The 12,699-nt window shown below is 32.0% G+C and overlaps 1 protein-coding gene across 1 annotated transcript in view; it reads left to right on the top strand.

The window, feature by feature from the left end:
• Window positions 1-12,699, top strand: part of LOC126753753 (uncharacterized) — a 30,819-nt gene that overhangs the window by 9,558 nt on the left and 8,562 nt on the right. The gene's annotated exons all lie outside the window — the stretch shown is intronic.

The raw sequence follows: 12,699 nt of genomic DNA, 5'->3' as shown, positions 1-12,699 counted from the left end.
TTTACATTTTTTACTAGTCATCTTTTACTAATAATTTATTGTCGGAATACATTCTTAAACAGCTTTTTTTTAGTAAAACTTAATGGAAATTCATTAACGATGGCAACCATGCTTCCTTCTTTATCTAAAGTCAGGCTGTGTAAGACATTTAAGGGTGCCATAAATGCACTGAATAATTTTTAGGTTTTTATTTATAAATAAACCAATCATAAATGAAGTCAGTTGGTAACTCTGTTATCATAAATATCCTACTTTTGTTATGAATCTTGCGTATTTACCTCTACTTGGCTACTCTAATTAAGTTGAATTTTATAAATGACATAGATTTCTTAATTAAATATGGCAACCCCAATTTTTACTTAAAAATATCGTTCTTTTTTACCCATCCTAATGTATAATGTATACACAAAAAGGATCAAATTTGAGCCGGATATAAATTAAGCTGTCCGTTATCTTTTATATATATTATAGATTTTTTCCATAAAAATATTACAATAAAAGTAAAAGTTATGTATGAAATGTGCATATCAACATATCTCAAAATCATACAGTCCACCATGTCGTATGAGTAACACAATATCTATAAGGCACTTGTATGAAGTTGCATAAAGATATTTATGATTAAATTGACAGCCTTGCATACTACTCTTTCCAGCACCACAGCCACTCCAGCTATTTTATAATATAGCATTTAGTGCACATACCCGCATTTACCAGATTATTGCTTATATACTACATACATATGTATATGTACATACAAATGTCTACATCACACAGCTGGTATTTAACACCCGAATTTCAATTTCTGCACACTGCAACAACAATGGTTTCCCCTTTTGTTACTGGTTACCACCTACGCACACAACTGCGCCACCTAAGCCAAAGTTTACCGTTATTATGTGGCAATGACGTCAGCAGTAAAATCGACGTTTGCTGTTGCTGTCGCTGCTTTGTAGCGCGAAAATTCTAGAGAGTTAGTGCTTTGCTAACACTTCCTGTACTATTTTTGTAACTGCATGTATGTGAGTGTGTTTGCACATATTTATTGCTAATTTTTTTCACTCTCTTCAACTAAAATCCTCTTTCGTTGACTACATGTACGTTGGTACATTACTTTGACTGGCTGCTGGAGCAAACATCATTTAGCCTGTTGCTAGAAAAGTTGTTTGCGAGTTTCTATACATGTAGTTGTTGCAGTTACAGTTTAGTGTTTGTATGTACGTATGTCGGAGCTCGCTCTGGTTGCACTGCACTCAATTAGGTAAGCATCTGCGCAAGCACATAAGTTGATGTGTGGTGTGGGGTTTCGACACTGTTACGGAGTGTGCGTGCGGTGGTGTGCTACAAATATGTACTGATGCTGATTTCCTTACATTCACATATGTATATGTGTAAGAAAAATGTTTTCAGGAAGTTAATGTGACATACGCTTTTAAATTCTCCCCATAATAAGTTGTCTAAATAGATTTTTTAGGGTTCGATACTCTAAAAACCCCTTAAAACTTAAAGTTTCTTCAATAATAAGACACCACAAATAATTCTTAGATTGTAGCCATTTATAATTCGAGATTTGGCAGCCCTATTGTTTCAATCTGGCAACTCCCAACTTTATCGTAAAATTTAATATTTTTATTGTTATACATGCTCAGAACGTTTTGACATACGAGCGCTATTAATGTTGCTTACAGTTCCTTAAAATATTCATTTCGGCCAGAAAATGGAAATAAATAGCAAACATTTTCGCGCGATTATTTTTTACAACTTCGATTATCTCAGCAACAGTGCATCGATGAACTTAACGCAATATTTGAATCCAATAGAGATCGAGAATCATTCCAAGACGAAGTTCGTGATTCGTCAAAAATCGGTTGATCTTCGGGAAACTATTGATGCTGTGTACAAACTGATATTGCAAGATCGCCATGTGACCTATCCAGAAACCAATAAAAGTTAATCGCGCAGGAAGCTTTTCCAAGCAGTGGTTGCGTGATGTTTTGGAAAAACTGGACATGTAGCAATCATACTGCTAAAGAGTTGTCCGTTTTGAGGTTCCCTACTCTTTTAAATAAACTTCAAATTTACCAGTGAACGTTTATTATCATTCGATAGAACATTGAATTGAAGTGCTCTCCCAATAAATCTATTGGTTGATGCGATGTATGAGAAGAGGCGCCGTCTTATTGAAACCAAATGTCGCCGAGATGACGAACTTCAATTTCAGACATCAAATAGTCGATTATCATGACGCGATTACATTCTCACCGGCACAATTTTTGAAGATGATTCCACAGGCACACAACCCACACCAAACGGTTGTCTTTTCGGTATGAAATTTCAGCTTCTCTTCAATAACTTCAGATTCCTCTTCGTCCAAATGCGGCTATTTTGCTGGTTTACATACCCATTGAGCCAGAAAAGGCCTCATTATTGACAAAATTTGCTCCGAAAACGTCAGATATTTTTGGAATTTTTTAAGAGCCCATAGCGCGCAGGACACAATCTGTATTTTATACGCTTCCATTTTAAGATTTCGACATAAAATGCGCCAACTCCAACTTCCATACGTCAGTCTGAGTTGCTGCGAATAACGCCGAATCGACTCTCCACAGTCTTCGTCTACATTCTCAGCTACGGCTGTTTTCTATACTGCGTAATGGATGTGGTCTATTATGTCGAATATTATCCAATAATGAATGCTCGGTCTCAAGATGGGTGTTGCGAATAGTCTGTCAAGGGAAGGCTGCTGAAAAAGGTCTTTTTCTACCTTTTATACTTTTTAGCAAACTTTACTAGTGCGACAAAGCTGAACTATTGAGCTCTAAATACAAACTGAATCATTATTAATTTTTTTAGGAGCCATCGCTTATTGCTTAAACTATTCCCGTTGATATTATTGTCTCAATCCAAGGGTGAATGAAATAACTAATAATTTCTGCTCCAAAAAATCGCAAATATGGCAATGAAACTACACACAAAATAAAAACAAGTCTATTTTACATATAACACTATAAAACAAGTGCAACCAAACTAAATTAACTCAACAATAAATACTCATAAATTTGTTTCTGACAGTTGGTAACGCCACAATTTTATATTGTTTGTTTTCACAGAGATTAAGTGTCAATAGACTCCTAAGAGTCGGAGAGAGGCTATAAAACAAAAGGCAGCCTGATGACTGAAATTAATAAGATATATAAACAATAAACACGATTTGACCGAGGTTGACCTTTCAACGCAACACTTTTCTATTCAACTTCGTTCATTTCGGTGGAAACTTTGTTTATTTGTATTATTGTGCTGTTCATTTGCTGCCACAACTTAAATTATTACTTTATGCTGGTAGTAGTGGGGCCGTTATGAAGTCAGAGCATGTAAATAATTTCTTTGGCAGAAGGAAGCAGACAACAGTAATAAATAAAGTCTTTTCACAGATTATTTTAAATGTAGTGAATAGAGAACTTGAAGACGCACGAGTTGGGAAAAAGAGTTTATGAGGAATTTAATGGCATGAAAGAAACACTTAGAGGAGTAAAGTGTTAAATAAGCTTAGAGAAAAAATACGAAATAAAATCTAAACGTCTTTTTTCTCTCCTGTATACAATTAATATATTGGATAGTCGAAAAACCCCAATATAAAGAGCATAAATTTGTTTCTGCTAGTTGAGGATATTTACGGTTAAATTCCACTTGATTTTTTTCATGTTGCCATTTATATGTGGTGACATATACTCCTGAAAGATGCAGACCAACCACAAAATGGCTTGAGTATATATTTTGTTTGTCAACTTCGATTCTACCTAGCAGTCCTCAGAAAATATATCAAATGGAAAAAGTCGTAAGGCTCATTTTTGCAAAATATTTTATCTGCAGTTAATAATATAACATTTCGTCAAACAAAATCTAGGTTTAAATTCTGGTATATTCTCCAATATAAACTCATTTGGGCATGACCAGGGTATTTCAAGTTTTCCATGATATTTGTACTCCCAAAAGTAAACGTCAGATATCATAAAAAAAACAAATTATTAGCGTCACGAGTCCGTCTGTCTGTCCGCCGGTCTGTATATGGCTATGCACAGAGATATAGCACACTTACAAAATTTTGTTTGAAACCATTTTTAGGCAATTTTTTTCAAAATATTTTTTTTTTTTTTAATTTGTTTTAGATGTAAAATTATATGACAAAAAAACACTTAATTGAAAGAAGTTATTTTCCTTTAAATTTTTTTTTTTGTTCAACGTTCACCGGTTTCGGCTGCACACAGAAATAGCACTCTTCCAGAATTATGCAAACCAAATTTTATAAATTTAAAAAATGTAAAAAAAAATTAATATATTATACATATGTTACCAGACTAATATTTTGTACATCCAGCCTACCTTTGTCTGTAAATTTATTTATTTGAATAAATAAATAATACATTTTTGTACAGCCTCGATTTTTCAAGACAGCTTCACATTTGCGAGATAAGCTCTCCACTAGTTACTGGCATCTACTCCGTGGAATGAAATACCACGCCTTCTTAATTCCAGCTCAAAAATCAACCGAATTTTTGATATTTTTTTGCCCGATCTTAACTTTTGCACCATTCCAAAGATTTTCTATTGGCTCAAAAGAGAGACTTTGCGCTGGCCACTATTTGAGTCAATACTTTCGGTAGATAATTATTCCTTTACAGCCTTAGCTGCATGTTGCGGATCATTATAATGCATGAATATCCATTTTGCAGGCATTGATTCAGGTGAGAATGGCTCCATTGTGTGTCTTAGGATATTTAAATAGGCATACTGATCCATTTTGCCATCAATTCTGACCCCACTCTATATCATGAAAACACACCCCATAACATAACATTAGTTCTACCATATTCTAGCGTTTCTTTAATGTTTCCCTGGTTTAAGGATTGGCCTTTTATATATATTTTTTTAAAGAAGCGAGTTTTTTCGGCTGATGCGTTCACAGAGGTCAGCGTCATTAAGGCGTCTTCTGACAAGCGCGCTGGATTTGGTTAATCAAAAATCTCATTAATTTTGGCCATAATGGCACGGGAGGCTTGACCTTGTACTTTACCACAGTTGTTTGATCAACTTTGGAAGGGGTTTTATGTGGAGAAGCCTTTCGGATTTCCTTTTTTTTGCCACTGTGTCATAATTGACTGATGTAGTAGCATTACATACCATTTTTCGCAATCATTTTAATATTTCTGCGGTTTGGGAAAGATTATTCCCGTTTAGAGTACAATATATTCCTCTATCTATTTTTGTAGTATTTATGCAAATTAAAACTTTACTCCAAAATCAATAACTTTCTTGCACAACTTTCGAATTTCAAATGAGAAAAGATCAATATCGCCAAGCATGCTATTTCTCTGAACATCTGCATAAAACGCAACTTATTTAAAAAATCGCTATCAACAATATACTAGTCCATCAGATTTTGAGACATAAATTTACGGAAAATTTTCAACCGTTCAAACACTCAAAGGCTAATCAAATATACTGACATTGGACCTTTATTAGAAATAAGTTGCCATTATAGTTACACGATCGGCATAAAATGCTTGTAAGGAAAACTTTCTCGCATAGATTATTGTTGAAAGCAATATTGCAATCTCCAAAGAAATTGTTCAGATCGGATAACTATAACATATAGTTGTTATACAAACTGAACAAACGGAATCATGTGTTTGTATGGACATTTTTTTCATTTTTCAAGATATCTTCACGTATGTTTGCATGGACATTATTCAGGGCAGGGCAGTATAGGAATATTTTATATGTATATGCGAAAGGATTATAGCTTCGACGCAGCCGAAGGTAACACTTTATTATTTTGTGTTACACTAATAACTCTTTTGGATCTTTAGAACTTAATTCTTTAGGATTTGTGATGCTAATGAATTTCTCCAACACAAATCAAACCATTTTCCGAGATTTATCGTATTGTGAAGAACTCATGAGTACTTTATGACGAGCTTTAATCACTCTTGTTTCATTTTAAAGAGATATTGATTTCCGTTAGATAATTTTAAAACAAATATATTCCTATTTATAAATAAATATACTATTAGTATTATTCCTTTTTGACTTGGATGACAGTTTTCTTCAGAATTCAACAAAAAAATATACAAAAATATTTAAATTTTTTGTTTTTAAAACTTTGGCACCTCTCTCTCTCTCTCTGCATGATTCGTGCGCTAGTCCTGAAGTATTTTCATAATTTGTTTCGATAAAATAAAATGATTCAGTTTACGATTCTCATTATCGCTTATCTAAAATCAAAAACCAAAACATCAAAAAGACAAAACAAAATAAATAGAATCGGTACAATCATTTGCAAGCTTTCAAAATATTTATTAAGATAGAAATATGAATTTAGATACATATTTACATAATATAGTGTAGTTTAAGAAAGGAAATAAGAAAGATAGTGTTGTTGTGAAGCAAAAGTTACAATTTCAAGTGAATACATGTGACAATTACGCTCAACTCCTCATTTGAAAATGCAGTGCCCAGAACATCACGTTTGGCGTTTTAAGTTTTGACAATTGTATAATACTTTTAAGACCTTAAAGTAGAGTCCATCGATAATAGTGTACATAATTTCTTAGACCACCTTTTTGAATTTTGTTTTACCAAAATCATCCTTTCTTAATAGTTGCTTCATACAACTTGCACTCACTTGTTAAATCTCCACAGCGATAGTTTGCTTCATTCTGTACGAATTCCATTATTGCTTTATGTATTTAATTATTGCTTCTTTGCATATTCATGTACTGGAGAAGAAAAGTAAATTAATAACCCACAAATAATGCCTGAACGAGTTTCATTCCAATATCACTTTAGTCCACTTAAGTTTATGACAACTCAGTAAAGATATTCGACACAGCATTGTGCGTTAATAACACACTTGCAAGCAGTAAATAACATTTTCTGCGAACTCTTCAGCCTTAAGTGCCAATTGCAGCATAATTTGTATGAAAAGCAACAAAAACAAATCTGTTATTATTTGTACTCAATTTACACGGTGGCAAAAGTTTGTATGCAAAAAGCGCTGCTTCAACGGAATTCACTTGCCATTATTTATAAGATTGGCTTTTTAATCTGCGCACAAAAGGATTTCCTTTCATTGCACACGTCGACGAAAGCAATTATACACATGTCATGCATTTTTGTGTGAAAATTTAATTATTTTGGAGTATTGAGAGGTGCAGGCAAGCTGTTAAGTAATATTCAAAGAATTTCAACTGAAAAAGAAAACCATTGATTACACACATTTGAATACAATTATTACACTACATTGATAAATAAATGTGCAAATATGCTGTGGGTATACTGCTACAATAACAAAGTGTGTGCTCGTGTGTGCGCCAGCCAATGTTGTATGTTAAAGTTACTCATACGCAACGTCAGCTCAGTCAAGCACATATCACAACATACAAAAAGGTAACTGAGGCAAATATTTTAAATGTAAAGAGTATTGAATCATTTATTTACAATGAACATTTTATACTCGAGTGAGTTTAAAGCAACTTGCAGACAATAAAAAACACACACACACATAAGTAAGGAAAACCAGCTGGCTTTAAGAATTTATGCTACTTCCTATGTTTTTTTGTATTTGTAATGAATTCTTTTGCACAGCAATGTGTTGATATGTGTGCGGGAAAGCAGAAAATGTCATCGAATTATTTTATGAGAATTTTATGAACTTCAGTGTTGCCTTGGCAGACGACCACATACATTTCTTACATGTCTTTGCACGTTAATACTCTTATTTGTAGATGTGTGTGTATTATATATGTATACATATATATAAATGTAAAGGGTGCACTTTACGAGATATGGAATTTTGTTGATCATTAAGTTTAATATAAACCACCTACAAAACACCTTTATGAAGCGTCTAATCTTGATTTTCGACAGTCAGTTTATATGACAGCTATATGCTAGAATGGTCCGATCTGAACCATTAACACAAAAATTTGTAGCTTTGTTATAGTTAATATTCCATGGCAAGTTTAGTGAAGATATCTTGTCAAATGAAGAAGTTTTCCATATAAGAATCTAATTTTAATCGGTTCATTTATATGGTAGCTATATGCTTTAGTGCTCCGATCTAAACAGTTTCTTCGGAGATTATACCATTATCTTGTGTAATAACCTGTGTTAAATTTGATTAAGATAACTCGTCAAATAAACAAGTTTTCCTTACAAAGACTTGAGTTTTATCGGTCAGTTTGTATGGCAGTTGCAACAGATATTGGTCGAATACCGACGATTACAACAAATAAACCGCTTTTTAAGAAGAGAAGGACGTCTGCAAAATTTCAGAGCCATATCTCATCTTCTGAAATACAATTTTTATTTATTTTTTTTTTATCATTTTCTCAAATTTATTTTAAATTAAAACTTCCTTACCCCTTAAAAAGACACCCTTTATTAAGCATAATAAATTCACTCGTGCATGCAAATGGGTGAGGGCTGCCAAGGCAGCAGGAAATATGCATGGAAGATGAAGCAAAGCCAAAGAGATAAAGACAAATCTGCACTGCAGCCTTCTGTACGTGTTCTTTATGGGGTTATACTATGGCGCACTACAACTGCATGCAATCATATTTAGTGGCAGCTGTTGCAGCTTTTGATGCATTTTCTTCTTTTATTCAGTTGCTACACGCTCTGTCCCTCGCAACTTATGTACCGTTACACGCTATTTATATCACCCTCGCATTGCTTTGCTGTATGGCGCTGCAACTGACTGCCAACTTGATTTTCTTTTACATATTTCCAACTCGAATGCCTTTTTGATTAGTTAAAAATGGTGAAAAGCACAAATTTTTCTGTACTTTTGTGCTGCTGACTTACGCACGCGCAATACTTTAAGCGCATTAGCTTTGTGTCAAAACTAAAAACAAAAACAGTTAAATTATTATTTTTTCCTTTGTTACATAATTAGTGAAAGTAAATATCCAGAGTGAAAAATTTAAGTTTTGTTCAGGAAAGTATCCAAAATAATTTGTTTATGAAATGCTATTGAAAATATATATGTATATATATATTACTCATTTTTTATATTATATATAGTATATATGTTTTCTCGTTATCTCATTAACTTTTTTTGACCTGCCCCCTTTTCGTAGACCAGGTCACATATAGGTTTTTCATTAACGATGTGTACTTCGTTACAATGTATATGAGATCACTTCTCTTCCACTACTGCGCTTAAGTATTTTTTTTTTTAAATATTAACTAAAACTGTGACACTAACCCTCTGTTACAAATATGTTTCCCAAAACTTTCCATAAAAAATAAAAAAAATGTGAGTTTTTTTGAAGTTGTGTAAGCTGTCTAAGCAATTTCTGCTCATTCGCTTTTATTGCAATTTTTTTCTAATTTTTTTTTTAATATCTTTTTCCAAATTTTTTTTCAAACATATTTATTAACATTTGTTACAAAATAATTATATTGATTTTAAAAGATAATTTTTTCCAAACATTATTTTCAATATTTTTTACTAATTTTTTTTTCAAAAATTTTAAAAAAATATTTTCCAACATTTGTTTCTAAAATTTTAATTTAAATCTTTTTTTCAAAAATTTCAAAAATATTTTCCAACATTTGTTTCTAAAATTTTAATTTAACTAATTTTTTCTTAAAAATTATTGCTAGGGCACTTTTCAGTTCATTCGTTTTCAGTGTAAGTCTTTATTAATTTCTTTTTCTGAAAAATTACTTTCCAAATTTTTTTCCAAATATTTTTTTTTAATATTCATTTCTAAAATAATAAATTTATTGGATTTTCTTGCAGTTATTTACTAAATCCTTTAAAGAAAAAAAAATTACTTTTAAATTTTTTTTAATTTACTTTTAATTTTTTTTCAATATTTATTTCTAAAATAATTATATTAATTTTTAAAATAATTTTATTTAACATAATTTTCAATATTTTTTCTAAAAATTTATTTTAAATCTCAAAAAAATTTTACAGCATTTGTTTTTAAAAACTTTCATTTAATTAATTTTTACATAAAAATTATTGCTAAGGTATTTTCTGTTTATTTCTGTTTATTTCTTTTTATTGTACTTCTTTACCAATTTCCTTTTTAAAAAAATTTATTTTTCAAATTCTTTCCTAAATATTTTTTTTTAATATTTTTTCTTAAATAATAAATTTATTGATTTTTAAAAGAAAAAAATTTTTCTAAACATTATTTTAAATATTTTATATTTTTATTTATTTTAATTTTCTTTTTTTAATTATTTTGAAAAAATGTTAATTCCAAAATTTTTCTAATATTTTTCAAAATAGCATTAAAGCTATCAACGCTCTCGCGGACTATATTTTTATGTACCCATCATTTCCGCAACAGTCAGTTCTACATACATACATACGTACTATGTTAATACCGGCTCTGTTACTAAATAAATGTTTGGGAGATATAGAAGTATACATCTACAACATATGTATCTATACATATGTGCTTAATAAAATTCGAAATTATTATTTAACACTATAAAACATTAATTTTGTACGTTGTATGGGTATATTTCTCAAAAAATCAAAGATTAACTGTAAAATATGTACATATACACGAGTATCATTGTAAGCCACATTCCACACACATTACCAGTGAAATCTTTTTGAACTATTAGTTGCTTTCCGCGAATTTTTCCGCCGACACGTGCGTATGCGCTTTTCACCACGACCTTGCAACTATAGTTACTCATACGCCATGGTCATGCACCATAGCGACTTTTATTTTTTTTTTTCGAAAATGCTTTGATTGAAATTACTTCCACTCTGTTTTTAAAAATGTAATTCTTTTCAAGGAGTTTTTAATGTTTTTTATATTATTATACTGTGAATATTATTATATCTTTGAAGGCGCATACCGGCACGCTCAAATGCATATGCGTTAATATTGTCATGAGAGATAGTTTAATGAATGTAGAACTGTTTATATATAGTATAAATAAATCAACTATCCAATAGATGAATATATAGGTAGTATTTTGTATCTCACACGCGTTAAAAGGTTAAGATTTTCTACGAAAAAAACAAACATTTCAAACATTTTTAAGATTGCTGGACTCAGTATTGTTGGAATACGCATGAAGTGTGAACACCAGCAAAGGGGAAATATGTCTTATTTTACTTTTTTTTTTTATAGGGGAAAACACAACAAGGCGACTGAGAATCTGGTTATTTTTTTGGTTCTTATACGACGGGAAACAATCACACACAATTATGGTTTCGGCGATTCCGTTCCAGTAATTCTAAGGTCAAATATGCTCAACGCTCTGAAAGGCCCATTGCGGAAACATTTATAAAATAATGGAAATGTCATGTAAACACTATTTCGATTGCCCAGAAGCTTAACATTGCTCAAAAATACTATTATAAATAATTTATATAAGGCAGGATATGAAAATAAACATGAGGTATGGTTGCCAGACGAGCTAATGTAAAAACAATAAAATTTGACACTAAATTTCCATATACGGATCGCTGAAAACCATTGTTTATTGATGATAAAAAATGAGTCACTTACGACAAGCTCAAGCGAAGAATGCGGTGGGCGATACTCGGTGAGCCGGCGCAAACGATGACCAAGCCAATTGACGGTCAGGCAGATTTTATTTTTGTTTGGTGGGATTGGTTGCATTATCAACTACAAGTATTAAAAGTTACTCCCTTTAGACCTGTACTGTTAAAGATTATACCTTCTAAATGAAGAAATCGCCCAGAAGGCCAATAAGTGAGGAATTATGTTTCATCTCGGCAACGCCTAGCCACACATAGACAGTGTGTCGCCAGAAGACGACCTTGATTGTAGGTTAATATCGACTATGACCGTTACTATTACCTGTTCCTGTATAGCGGATGATTTTACATGTGAAAAATTCACCTTAAGAGAACCACGATTCTCGCAGTTTTAAGTCACAAGGGACCAATATTTCTATGAGAGTAGCGTCATAAAATTACATTCAAAATGCCAACATATTTCCGAACAAGATGGTAAATATTTAACTTTAATAGGATTATTCTAAGTTTTCTGAATAAAACTCTGAATTTGGTGCAAAAATATCAGATTTTTTGTCCTAAATATATTATATTTTTTATATTAAACAAAAATTTAGTTAAAATATTTAATTTCGTAATTCCCTTACATTCATTCAGCTATGTAAAAGTTAGTGGAAGGCCATCAAAGGCTTACGCTGATTCAGTTTTTTCAAAAAAATAAGCCTGCGAGTGGTACAAAGTTTCAAAAACAGTCAAGGGATCCTTCAAGATCCTCGTACTGGACGACCTTCGATCTCTTGAACTGATGGAAAAAAGTGGAGGATGTGGTGCTTAAAAATCGTCAGGCAAGTATAAGAGATATGGCAGGAGAGCTCCACATATCTCGTGAGTACGTTCTAATGATCTTGGTGAATATTTTGGGTATTAAACGCATTCTTGCTCCACTCGTTCCCATAAATATGTTTTCTTTTCAAAAAAGGACTGTAAACAGGTCTCCTTGGACATGCTTGATCGTGCGAATTCCGATCACACATTCATGGCGAACATTATAACTGCCGAAGAGAGTTTATGAGTTTAACATGCAAACAAGCCAACAATAATTGGAATGGAATGGAAAAAAACAAGCCAAAACAAAAAACAAACACGCCAAGGCCGCTCAAAACTCAAGGTGATGG

The sequence above is a fragment of the Bactrocera neohumeralis genome, chromosome 3 (genome assembly GCF_024586455.1).
Source record: "Bactrocera neohumeralis isolate Rockhampton chromosome 3, APGP_CSIRO_Bneo_wtdbg2-racon-allhic-juicebox.fasta_v2, whole genome shotgun sequence".
Taxonomy (NCBI): Eukaryota; Metazoa; Arthropoda; class Insecta; order Diptera; family Tephritidae; genus Bactrocera; species Bactrocera neohumeralis.
The sequence above is the reverse complement of the archived record's forward strand: the minus strand, read 5'-3'. Positions and strand labels throughout refer to the sequence as shown.